Below are 13,967 nucleotides of genomic sequence, written 5' to 3'. Positions count from 1 at the left end.
TTTAGGATCTTAGTGAAACATTCATTATTGGTTTCGGGTGTGTTAGGCCAAGGCCAGAGTGACAACCCACAGGACGGCAGACCCCCAGGGCCAGGACTGAGCAGCCCAGACACTTTTTATTAACATTTTATTTAACCTTTTATTTAACTAGGCAAGTCAGTTTAGAACAAATTCTTATTTACAATGACGGCCTAACCCGGCCTAACCCTAACCCAGACGACGCTGGGCCAATTGTGCCCCGCCCTATGAGACCCAATCACGGCCGGTTGTGTTACAGCCTGGAATCGAACCAGGGTCTGTAGTGACACCTCTAGCACTGAGATGCAGTGCCTTAGACCGCTGCACAACTCAGGAGCCGCTAGGGATTGCCTAAACAGGTCTCCCCTGATGTGGGTATGTTTTCAATACAGACTCCTTTAGTTGTACTGTATTCCATATAACTATATAGGTATTCCATATATAATCCACTCCTTATGAAAGTTGCCAGTATACCCTTAATTTTGAAATAAATCAAATCTAGTGATACATAACTTGACATTGTGGGAGGATAACCAACATTCCAATTAATGCCTTTTCTTAGCTGCTATAAATACTTGAGTACACAGTTTCTTCAGATAACAGTCTCCAGTATCAACATTTCCAAACAAACAAAAACAGGGAGAAGGGAGAATCTATAGACATGCTGAGTTAAAAGAACATACTCTTTGCCAGAATTCAGCCAGTTTTCACAAGACCATAACATATGCAAATATGCTAAATGCGATGCAGTGCCTTAGACCGCTGCGCCACTCATGGCTGCATGACTGGGCATTTAAACATATCTGTATCCATTCATCATCATCAATAGCTTCTATCAGGTTTTCCATTTTAGTTTGGCATGTTTTGTGTCATTGGGAAAAGCCTCTATCAACCCTTGATACAGTTTGGAAATCAACTTTGGAGGTTTTGTCACACTGCCTTTAAATGACATCTGGCTTGTCCAGTTTTTGCTGCAGAGAGAAAAAAGTGTTGTATCTCCAGAAATTCACCTCACCTCCATCATAGACTTGTCTTCCCTGGCTGCCTGACTCTGCTGAGACCCCTGTCACCACCAAAAATAGAATCAATGGTTCAATCATGTTAAGGCTATGGCAGAATACTGCCCCCTTTGGAGGAATGCGTGCCCATAGTAAACTGACAAAAAATCTGTCAAAAATTGCTAATATATGCATATAATAAATATTATTGAATAGAAAACACTCTAAAGCTTCTAAAACCGTTCAAATTATGTCTCTATGTAAAGCAGAACTCACAGGGCAGCCATTCTTCCAAACTCTTTCTGTCAGCAGAAAAGTTGGCCCAACTTTGACGTCATCGCCCCCACCCTTCCCAACCAGCTACAGATCTGGGAACAGTTCCTATCTCTTCAGCGCGATGTCCTCTTTCAATGGGGCGCTTCATTGTGAAGATCGCGCGCTCCCTCACCCTTTGGCGGGAAGAAACCCTGGGTCACGCAATAATACGTGCGCGCCTCGGTATTTTTCTCTCTCCGTTCCAAGATCCACCAAACGATATAGGCTTGTCCTTTCGGGCTAAGGATTTTTATGTATGTTTATAACATGTTTTAGCTCGAATCTGAACTTAGTTTGACCAGTTTAGTCGACATATAATATGTCATTTTTTAAGTTTTGATGCGCAACCCATAGAATTTTGGGTGCATTTCAGCCGAAATTAGTCGCGTTTGATAACCCAAAGACACACATTTGAAAGGCAAACGCTGGTTTTGGTAAGTATGACTTCTTCCACGACTTCTGATCGAACAACGGCAAAGGTAAGGGAATATTTATGTGGTTATTATGTGTTTCTGTGGACTCCGAAATAGCGGAGCCATATTGCTAATCTATGAGCGCCGTCTCATATTATTGACAAGTGAACGAATTCTGTAACGTTAAAAATAAATGTAACACAGCTGTTTTATTAAGAAGAAGTGTATCTTTCTAACTATATGTAGAACATGTATATTTAGTCAACGTTTATGATGTGTATTTCTGTTATCTGGCAGAGTTAAAATAATTTCTCCGGACATTGTAGTAGCATTTTTTTTAACATGACGTTCAATGTAAACAGTGATTTATGGATATAAATTGCATATTATTGAAAAAAACATAAATGTACTGTATAACATGTCCTATTCCTGTCATCTGATGAAGATTTTCAAAAGGTTAGTGAATTATTTTTCTTTTAATCCTGCTTTTGTGATTGCATCTATTGTTCCACAAATATGGCTATGTAAATTAGCCTATCTTTTGGTGGTGGTTTGACATAAATATTTGCTATGTTTTCGCCGTAAAACATTTTAGAAATCTGACTTGCTGGCTAGATGAACAAGGTGTTTATCTTTCATTTGAGCTATTGGACTTGTTAATGTGTGGAGGTTAAATATTTCTAAGAATATTTATGCGTTCTGTGCGCCACTGTGTCAGTTGAGCAGGGGGGGATGGTACCCCTAGAGGTACGTGTGGCGTGATGTCGATGACCATTATTCCCAGATCCCAGACTGTAGCTTCAGGCCTAAACTGCTGTCCTTTAGCTACTGTAGATCTACCCATCAATTCAAGATTGACTGAACCTACTGGGACCCATCTCACCATCTGATCCTGCTAAGACATGATGAGCATAGCGTTGTCTACTGGCTGCACTAAAGGGCTACATTCCGCGCGGGATGCCTGCGGGCAGATCATTGCTGCACTGTAGGCATTTTTCATGCTGCAGCCAGCTGCAGAAGGTCAGACAGACAACTTTGGGATGAAAATATTTTTGTTGTCCCACAGATTATTTGGAAATGGTCCTCTTTCTGCTTTGTATGGGTTAGCCTGCCTATTGTATTAAAAACACATATTTTTCACATTATTCACACACAGAATTTGCTGCTTCAACTTCAGTAGCCTACCTTTCCTACTTGGATGTGAAAGTTCAAGTGAGCCTAGTATGTGTGTTTTCAAATAAATAGGCTATAGCCTATGCGTGGGTGGAGAAGCACAGGGTAGGAAAATGTAATTATGATTAGGTTATAGTTGATTACATTGCCTAGATATAGGCCTAAATATTGATCACCCATATTTCTCAGTCTGAAAATCTTCCCACTCCTAAAAGGTAGGCTGTAAAAATAGCTAAAGAGAAAGTGCAAGTCTCTCCAACTCTGCTCTCTTCAAACTACATCTAGCATTTTGGCTGATATAGCCCAGTAATACAATATAAGGGCCATGTGAGAATCGCTGGTTATTTAACATTTTTCTTAATGTCACGCCCTGACCTTAGATATCTCTGTTTTCTATATATTTTGGTTAGGTCACGGTGTGACTAGGGTGGGTACACTAGATTTTTGTATGTCTAGGTTTTTTTGTATGTCTAGAGTTTTTGTATGTCTAGGGGTTTTGTATGTCTATGTTGGCCTGATATGGTTGCCCATCAGAAACAGCTGTTTATCGTTGTCTCTGATTGGGGATCATATTTAGGCAGGCCTTTTTCTCACTTTCTGGTGTGGGATCTTGTTTATGTGTAGTTGCCTGTCAGCACTAGTTTGTTTTGCTTCACGGTTCATTTTGTTAGTTTGTTCGGTGTTCATTCTTTTAAATAAGAGAATGTACCAATATCACGCTGCACCTTGGTCTCCTTCATACGACGAACGTGACGGAAGATCCCACCACAAAAGGACCAAGCAGCGTGTTCAGGAGGAATGGACCTGGGAGGAGATCCTGGGTGGAGCAGGGCCCTGGACGCAGGCTGGGGAGTATCACCGTACGAAGGAGGAAATTGAGGCAGCTAAAGCGGAACGGCGACATTAGGAGGAGTATTATCAACGAGGTAAGCACGAGAGGCAGCCCCAAAATATTTTTGGGGGGGGAGCACACGGGGAGATTGGCGGAGGTAGGGTTTAGACCTGAGCCAACTATGCTAGGTACTGTGTTATGCAGTGATGAGGCCACGGTGCCTCGGGTGCACATTCATAGCCCAGTGCGCTCTATTCCAGCTCCCCGCATTTGCCGTGCTAGAGTGGGCATCCAGCCAGGACGGGTTGTGCCGGCTCAGCGCTCCTGGTCTCCAGTACACCTCTTCGGACCAGGATATCCTGCGCCGGCTCTGTGTACTGTATCGCCAGTACGCCTTCACAGCCCAGTGCGTCCTGTGCCAGCGCCCGCACGTATCGAGCTAAAGGGAGCATCCCAGCCAGGACGCATTGTGCCAGCTCTATGCTCCAGGTCTCCAGTGCGCCTCCACAGTCCAGTACGTCCTGTGCCTCCTTTCCGCACTCTCCCTGAGGTGCAGGTCATCAGCCTGGTGCCACCTGTACCGGTCCCACGCATCAGGTCTCCAGTGCGCCTCCACAGTCCAGTAAGTCCTGTGCCTCCTCTCCACACTCGCCCTGAGGTGCATGTCATCAGCACGTGCCCCCTGTACTGGTCCCACACATCAGACCTCCAGTGCGCCTCCACAGTCCAGAGCTTCCGGCGACAGTTCCCAGTCCAGAGCTTCCGGCGACAGTTCCCAGTCCAGAGCTTCCGGCGACAGTTCCCAGTCCAGAGCTTCCGGCGACAGTTCCCAGTCCAGAGCTTCCGGCGACAGTTCCCAGTCCGGAACCTCCAGCGACAGTCCCCAGTCCAGGGCCCCCAGCGACGAGCTGCAGTCCAGAGTCTTCAGCGACGAGCAACAGTACAGATCCTCCAGCGGTGGTTCCCAGTTCTGAGCCTCCGGCAATGATCCACGGTCCGGTTCCTCCGACAATGATCCACGATCCGGTTGCACAGAAGTGGAGGGATCAATGTAGGGAGCGGGGACTGCATCCGGAGCCGCCAGCGAGGGTAGATGCCCACCCGGACCCTCCTCTATAGGTTCAGGTTTGCACCTTTGGAGTCCGCACCTTTGGGAGGGGGGGGGGGGTACTGTCACGCCCTGTCCTTAGATATCTCTGTTTTCTATATTATTTTGGATAGGTCAGGGTGTGACGAGGGTGGTATGTGTGTTATTGGCAAGTCTAGGGTTTTTTGTACATCTATGGGTTTTTGTTTGTCTAGGTAAATGTAGGTCTATGGTGGCCTGAATTGGTTCCCAATCAGAGGCAGCTGTTTATCGTGTCTCTGATTGGGGATCCTATTTAGGTTACCATTTTCCATTTTGGTTTTGTAGGTTATTGTCTATGTGTAGTTGCATGTCAGCACTCGGTTTATCATAGTGTCACATTCGTTTTGTTAGTTTGTTTAATTGTTCTTCGTTAATTAAAGAAGAATATATTCTTATCACCCTGCGCCTTGGTCTCATCATTACGACAAACGTGACAGGCAGCTAGCTAGCTGTGATGATCAGGAATAATGGTCCAGGGCTCACGGCAGGAATCCGGTGTTGTAGTGGAGAAAACAGTTGATACTGGCAGGCCTTCAAGTATTATCCAGGCAAAAAAAAATGGCTGGTGTCTGTGAGCAAGGTAAAGGCTGCTAGCAGTGGCTGACAATGACTAACTAGCTAGTAGCTTCTGATGGCTAGCTGCTGATGGAGATTCTGGCTATAAGGTCTAAAACAATTGCGGATCCGTATCACATTGGGTGAGGCGGGTAACCGGAAGGTATATTTAATTTAAAAATGGAAACCGATTGAAAATAAATTGAAATATATACAAAACATTAAGAAAGAAAAATGTGTGTGTGTGACAGAATAAATAAGAAATTCAAAAATACTGAATACTGTATTATTTACTATAGTTTTTTTGTAGTATACTGCAGTTAACTATAGCATAAATAGTGGAGTAAAATAACTGTGAAAGCTATGGTCCTTTATTGATGTCACTTATTAAATCCACTTCAATCAGTGTAGATGAAGGGGAGGAGTCAGGTTAAATAACGATTTTTATGGATTGTGAATGGGTGTCATTTGGAGGATGAATGGGCAAGACAAAATATTTAAGTACCTTTAAAAATGGTATGGTAGAAGGTGCCAGGCGCACTAGTTTGGGTCAAGAACTACAAAACTGCTGTTTTTTTCCCCCCGTGTGCGTCAAGAATGTTTGCATCAGCCAACTTGACACAATTGTGGCAAGCATTGGGGTCAACTTGAACCAGCATGCCCTAACGTCCATGCCCTGACAAATTGAGACTGTCCTGAGGGCAAAAGTGTGTGTGGGGGGGGGGGGGTGCAACTTAATATTAGAAAGGTATTCTTCATGTTTTCTACACTCAATGTATATACAGTGGGGCCCACTGTACTATAATAATTCATACATTTTTTTGCAGACTGTAGTATAATGTAGTATTTTTGCAGACATTACTGTAGTATTTATTATAGTGTTTTTGTTTTATTATCAGAACCTACTGGATACATATTTCATAACCTGTATGTACTGTATGACTGGGGTCTGAAAGTAGAGAACACAATATGGTCTATACTGGGCATGTTGTTTTCTCACTTGGGTGGCACAAGTTGTGATATGGGGAGTGGAATGGGCAGGGTATATGCAAATGACATACTGTAGTATTTACTACAGGTAAAAAGTGTAGACTGTAGTGTTTTTGTGGAACTTTACTGTAGTATTTACTACAGTATTTGTTTTGCGGATAATACTGTAGTATTTACTGTAATATTCTACCGTCTACTACAACATTCTATAGTAAGTAAGAGGGATACGACAGTGTGTATTATTGTATTATACAGCATACTACAGTTTACTATATAATTATATTGTAAGTTCTGTAGTATTCTATAGTAAACTGTAGTAATTTTTCATGTGGGTTTACAGGAGAGGTTACAATGTGGTTACAGATGGAGTAGAACAGTGGAGGGAGAGTGTGGGCAGGAGGAACACAAATGGAGGAACTGCTGGAGCGAGGAGGAGAAGGAGGACTGGAGCAGCTCCTCTTCACCATTTGTGCACCAAGGCGAGAAATGGAGTTCAAATGTCCACATAGGCAGTTTATAGATACAATACTGAAGTGTGTGTGTGTGTGTGTGTGTGTGTGTGTGTGTGTGTGTGTGTGTGTGTGAGAGAGTGAGGAGAGGGAAGGTTATCTTCATGAGGTGTATTGCATGATGTTCCCATTAATGATTCAGGAAGAGCTCTCTGAACCTATTGGTACACCATTACTGAAAAACATATACAGGCCCTGGACCAATGGTTACCTTATGGTTTGTTGGGGAATAATCAGAATTAGTTGGTAACATAGGTAAGATGTTTTATATTCATCATATGTTTGTAAGTTACTTCTCATCAGAATGTTATTTTTGTATAATACTGTGGCGGGGTTGCAGTATCTGTTCTATGTCAAGACTAAGTTGCTTGGGCCGGAGAGAGGGGAGAGGTCAAGCGTGTATCTCTTGGCTCCACAATGTCTGTGTGCCAGTCATCGTGTCTCTGTGATCTTGTCAAGATAGGATGGATTTGATATATGACTGTTGATATGGAGGATTTGTTTATGGTTCTGAGTTTGAGAAAAGAGCACAGTTTAGGAGACAAAGCTGAACGATAAATTATGCCTATGCTGTCTGGCTATGTGTGTCTTTTGCTATTAAAGGATCTCAGTTGCAATGTGTAAGGGACTCTCAGAGAATTCATTGATAGACACTGAATTGATCTGAGAGTCACAGGGTTGTGATAGAGCTCATATAATTAAAGATGGACTTTGTGATAACCAACTCTGACTTGTGTGTGGTTTGCTCTCATGATTTGGTAAATAGAGGAGATTTCCACGACAGGTTCATGAAGGGAAGTTGTGGGTTTGGTGCTATAGCAGGTGAGGCTCAGAGGAGGAAGGGGAGGACCATCCTCCTCTGTAAAAAAATTGTGAAACATTAAAAAAGTTTCCTTTTTAGATAAACTATAATATATATTCATATGTCACCAAATAATTGATTAAAATACACGGTTTTGCAATGAAGGTCTACAGTAACTAACTACAGTTACAGCACTGTCTTGGGTATTACCATGTTGTAGCCAGAGGACAGCTAGCTTCCATCCTCCTTTGGCTACAATTACTTCAATACAAAACCTAGGAGGCTCATAGGCATCACCCCGTTCCATAGACATACATGGTAATTATGACCACTTCCGGAGGACCAATCAAAGCTTTTGCAATATGAACTGATATGTTCATCCTATCATAGAATTAGGATCAGAGAATGAACCTAGTGTGTTGTATTGGGATTGTGCCACAGAGCATTATGGGGGTTCTATGTGTTGAGAAACTAGATGACATTACGAGAAATTACGAGTGAAGAGTGATAGTTTAGCATTTTGGGGATATTATTCAATCAAAATTAGTTTTTTTCACATTACAAGTCCAGAGTTTCCCTAGTTAGGTTAACATTTAAGGAAAAACTACAGGCCCCAGGGGGTAAAAAATGCCCCACCGCTCTGGGACCTATGGTGCACCAGTCTGCTTGCAATTGTCAGTTATCGTCAGGCATGTGGATTAGCAGGGCTTTATTCAGGAATGTTTCTTGGGCTACTTTGATGTGTCAAGTGCGCGAGATGCACAGTTTGACTGTATGAATTTTTAGATGTCTGAGTTTAACGTCATAGAAACTCGTTGTCCAAACCTACGATGACACAGCAGTAATGGAATGTATCTGCTAATTGTATTTACAGCTAAGTCCCCTCCTGTTCCCTGATTAAGAAGTGATGACTGCTCCACTCCACTACCATTGTCAACTTTCTCCTGACATGAACTGAAGCCACTTCTCATGTGCCCGCTGGTTCATTGAATGTTTCCCCTTCAAGCACCATGAGTACCCCTATCAATTTTCTCTCATTACTGTATTTAGAGTCAATCACATACACAAACACAATCACATTATTACACATCAATGATTTTACTCCTTGCTTGGACTAACTAATTTGTAGTTCTTTTGTATAACTGTGTAGTGTGTAGTGTCTTGTGTTATTGTTTTTTGTCTTCTCAATCAAATCCTGTTCTGCTCTGGTCAAGCCTCTGAACACCTCAACTCATGCCTCATACCCTCATTCAATCACTGCTTTGATCCCTTTCCAACACTGTGTAAGTAGCTTCTCATCCCCATTCCCCATAATATTGTACTATACATGTCTTTAGTAAATGCTTTAAGGTAAAAATAATTAGTCTTTGACGATTTGTGAAACACACTTTGTCGTCTCAGTGCATTCCTCGCCTGTACTGTGGCTCTCCCATCTTCCTCAATGTTTCAAGTCACCAGCCTCCGCTGGGCTATAGATGGAATGACTAACCCTGGATCAGCTACAGTGGTGAGAGAAAGTTTGTGAACCCTTTAGGATTGGCTGTATTTCTGCATACATTTGACCTAAAATGTCCTAATAATAGATCAAATGAACTTGATTAAACAAATAACACAAACACAATTGTACTTTTTCCATTCTTTATTGAGAAAATTGATCCAACATCAAATGTATTTGTTGGAAATAGTATTTGAACTTCTAGATTAATCAGCTCAAAAAATTGATTTAAGGAGAAGTCTATCTTTAATTCTGTGAATAACACTAGTATCTTTTATCAATGTTTATTATGAGTAATTTCTGCAAAATCACTGGATGTTTTGGAATCAAACATTACTGCACGTAAGGCGCCAATGTAAACTGAGATTTTTGGATATAAATATGCACATTATCGAACAAAACATACATGTATTGTGTAACATGATGTCGTATGAGTGTCATCTGATGAAGATCATCAAAGGTTAGTGATTAATGTTATCTATATTTCTGCTTTTTGTGAAAAAATGTCTGGAAAAATGTCTGTGTGTTTTTTCGACTTGGCGGTGATCTAACATATGTTGTGCTTTAGCTGTAAAGCATTTTTGAAATTGGACATGATGGGTAGATGAACAAGATGTTTATCTTTCATTTGCTGTATTGGACTTGTTAACTCTAGTGACTCCCCATCCCGCATGCGGAAGCTTAATCATCGACTGACACTAATTAGCATAACGCAACGGACATAAATATTCCTAGAAAATATTCCTATTCATGAAAATCACAAATGAAATATATTGAGACACAGCTTAGCCTTTTGTTAATCACCCAGTCATCTCAGATGTTCAAAATATGCTTTACAGCCAAAGCTAGACAAGCATTTGTGTAAGTTTCTCGATAGCCTAGCATAGCATTTTGTCCAGCTAGCAGCAGGTAACTTGGTCACGGAAATCAGAAAAGCAATCAAATTAAATCGTTTACCTTTGATGAGCTTCGGATGTTTTCACTCACGAGACTCCCAGTTAGATAGCAAATGTTCCTTTTTTCCAAAAATATAATTTTTGTAGGCGAAATAGCTCCGTTTGTTCTTCACGTTTGGCTGAGAAATCACCCGGAAATTACAGTCACGAAAATGCAGAAAAAGATTCCAAATTAGCTCCATAATATTGACAGAAACATGGCAAACGTTGTTTATAATCAATCCTCAAGGTGTTTTTCAAATATCTATTCGATAATATATCCACCGGGACAATTAGTTTTTCAGTAGGACCGATTGGAATAATGGCTACCTCTGTATTTTACGCGAGAGTCACTCTGGGAGCCATCAGGTGACCACTTCCGCAATGGGTATTCTTCAACATAAATGCGTAAAACTACGTCACAATGCTGTAGACACCTTCGGGAATACGGAGAAAGAGTAATCTGGTTGATAGCCCATTCACTGCTCAATAGGGACGCATTGGAACGCAGCGCTTTCAAAACATGGGGCACTTCCGGATTGGATTTTTCTCAGGCTTGGGCCTGCAACATCAGTTCTGTTATACTCACAGACAATATTTTTACAGTTTTGGAAACTTTAAAGTGTTTTCTATCCTAAGCTGTCAATTATATGCATATTCTAGCATCTTGTCCTGACAAAATATCCCATTTACTACAGGAACGTTATTTTTCCAAAAATGAAAATACTGCCCTCTAGTCACAAAAGGTTTTAATGTGTGAAAGTTACGTATTTCTAAAAAATATTTTCGCGCTCTGCATTTTCAGCGGAATGTTCCACTAGAAAGGTTAACGTAGTCAAAGGTTGCCAACACCACGATCAGCTGGCACAACTGGGGATAGTCTTCTGCTTACTTCAACATCTAGATCTACCCCAAGGGGCATCACCCCAACGAGCGGAGGATCCTCTACCATGAGTCGACTCAGCAAGCCAGCACCCCAGCTCATTCAGCAGTCTGCCCAGGTCAGCGATGCCCGTTTCTCTCTTCCAGACATATATGACGGGACTCCATCCAAATGCTGTGGCTTCATCCTTCAGGGCTCCCTCTAATTTGCTCTTCAAACGGGAGCCCACACCACCGAGAGGTCCAAGGTGGCCACGTTTATTTTCCTGTTGACCTGGCGGGCATTGGAATGGGTTACGGCTGTCTGGGAGAGAGGATAGGAGCTGGGTTCCTATGGGAGGTTCATGTCTCTGTTCAGAGGAGTCTTCGATCATCCACCAGAGAGGGGGGTGAGTGCCTACTCCACCTATGGCAAGAGGACCAGACTGCTGCAGAGTGCGCCCTCACTTGTCGTACTGTGGCAGCATCTTGCGGCTGGAACAAACCGGCGCTCCGCACCTTATTCAGAAGAGGATTGCGTGAGGAGGTCCAGACAAAGCTGGCATGCCGAGATGACACCCTCTCATTGGACACATCCGTCTGGATAACCTCTTTCGGGAACGTCGGCACTCCCATCACCTTTCTCCCTCCCTTCATTGACCAATCTGAGTCAGAGCCTGAACCCATGGAGGTAGGGACCACACACCTCCCCTCAGCTGAGTGACGCCATTGGAGACAACTGGGGCTCTGTCCCTGTTGTGGCCAGGAGGGTCACCAGCTTCAATGGTATCCACTACATTCTAACCTGAGAGCCACTAGAGCAGAGGGACGGTCCAGTGATCATCCCGGGGTAGGTGTGAGTATTCCATCTTCACTGTCCACCAAACCCTTCTTAGTATCGATTTCACTAGCTGGCTGTCCCTAGTTTTTCCACAGCTCTAATGGACTCCGGAGCTGCAGGGAATTTTATTGACCAAGCCCTTGCCTCCTCCCTGAACATAACATCATACTTGCTCTCCTCTCCATTTCCAGTTTAAGCACTGGATAACCGACCACTGGGATCTGGCACAGTCACACACATCACAGCACCACTCACCATCACCGTGGGACCCCTGCACCAAGATGGCCTCCCCTTCCTCATCATCCAGGCACCTGTACACAAAGTCTTCCTCTTTCTCCTGTGGCTCCAACACCATGACCCCACCATCTCCTGGCAGAGGATGGAGATTACGGCCTGGACACCCATATGCCGGAAGACCTGCTATCCCTTACCTTGTGGTTCCACGTTGGTTGAGACTCCTGTTGTTGCAGTCCAGGGTGACATCCCTGAGGTTTACCTAGGATTTCCGGGACGTTTTCTCCAAGACTTGCGCCACCTGTCTCCCTCCTCATCACTCCTGGGACTTTGCCATCGACCTGGTAACAGACTCTGCGCAGCCACATCTACTCCGTTGATGGCTGTAACAAAGGCGTACATCCAGAAGGCTCTCCAACAGGGTTTCAACTTCTCATTCACCTCCCCTGCATCAGCTGGGTTCTTCTTCCTGGCCAAGAAGGAGGGGGATCTTCGTCAGTGTATTGACTACAGAGGTCTCAATGCCATAACCAAGTACCGATACCCCCCCCTCCCGTTGGTGCCATTGAAGAGCTCCGCGGAGCCCAGTTCTTTACCAAGCTGGACCTGTGGAGTGCCTACAATTTGATCCGCATCCGAGAAGGGGATGAATGGAAGACGGCATTCAGAACAGTGTCTGGGCACTACGAGTACTTGGTGAGGCCTTATGGTTTAGCCAATGTTCCAATGAAGGGGTGTTTCACCTCTGCCCCGTTGCTGAAGCGCGCAGACCCTATGCTGCCCTTCATGGTGGGCCGTCCTGTCACAACTTAAGGGTCATCCACAAAAACTGTATCTATGTGCATACTACTCTAAAAAACTCTCTTTCCCGTGCAATGAGGAACTATGACATCTGTGATCGGGAGCTCCTGGCGATGAAGTTGGCATTAGAGGAGTGGAGACACTGGCTGGAGGGCGCCACGGACCTGTTTCTCATCCTCCCTGACCATCGGAACTTTGAGTACATATTGACAGAGAGGCGACTTAACCTGCGCCAAGAAAGGTGGGTCCTTTTCTTTACTAGATTCAAATTCACTTTGTGATATTGCCCAGGTTCAAAGAACATCAAAGCCGATGCCCTGTCCCGACTCCACGATTCAGGAGAGGTTCCTGTCCTGAGTGATCCCAATCATAATGCCCTTCTGAATCGTTGCCCCATGCTCTGGGACGTAGACGTGGACCTCCACCAGGCTCTGGAGAGGGAACTCGCACCGGCTACCTGTCCTCTGGAGTGCACCTATGTTCCCACAGAGGTAAGGGATTGGCTTTTAACCTGGGTGCACAAATCCCTGGCTGCTGGACACCCAGGTATTACCTGCACCACTCAATCCATCTCCATTAAGTACTGGAGGCCCACCTTGGCGCAGGACATCTCTCGCTATGTCAACTCCTGCTCCGTATGTGCCCAAACCAAGTCACCCCGGAACACGCCAGCAGGGAAACTCCTTCCCCTTCCCGTGCCTCAGCGGCCTTGGATCTATCTGTCGATGGATTTTGTCACTGATCTTCACCACTGTTATGGTTGTTGTGGTAAGATTCTCCAAATCCTGCTGTTTTATCCTACTCTCTGGTCTCACAAGGTCACTGAGGAACTGTTTCAGCAGGTCTTCCCGGCACTATGGCTTTCTGGAGGATATCATCTCCAACTGTGGTCCCCAATTCAATTTTGGGTCATGGTCAGCCTCACATCCGAGTACCGGCCTTAGTCCAACGGGCAGGTGGAGAGGACCAACCAGGAGCAGGGGAGGTTCCTGAGGGGTCACTGTCAGGACCGACAGAGGGAGTGGGCCTGGTTTCTTCCCTGGGCGGAGTACGCCCAGAACTCACT

Source organism: Oncorhynchus kisutch, linkage group LG12 (assembly GCF_002021735.2).
Source record: "Oncorhynchus kisutch isolate 150728-3 linkage group LG12, Okis_V2, whole genome shotgun sequence".
In the NCBI taxonomy this organism is placed as follows: Eukaryota; Metazoa; Chordata; class Actinopteri; order Salmoniformes; family Salmonidae; genus Oncorhynchus; species Oncorhynchus kisutch.
Note: the sequence above shows the minus strand (reverse complement) of the source record.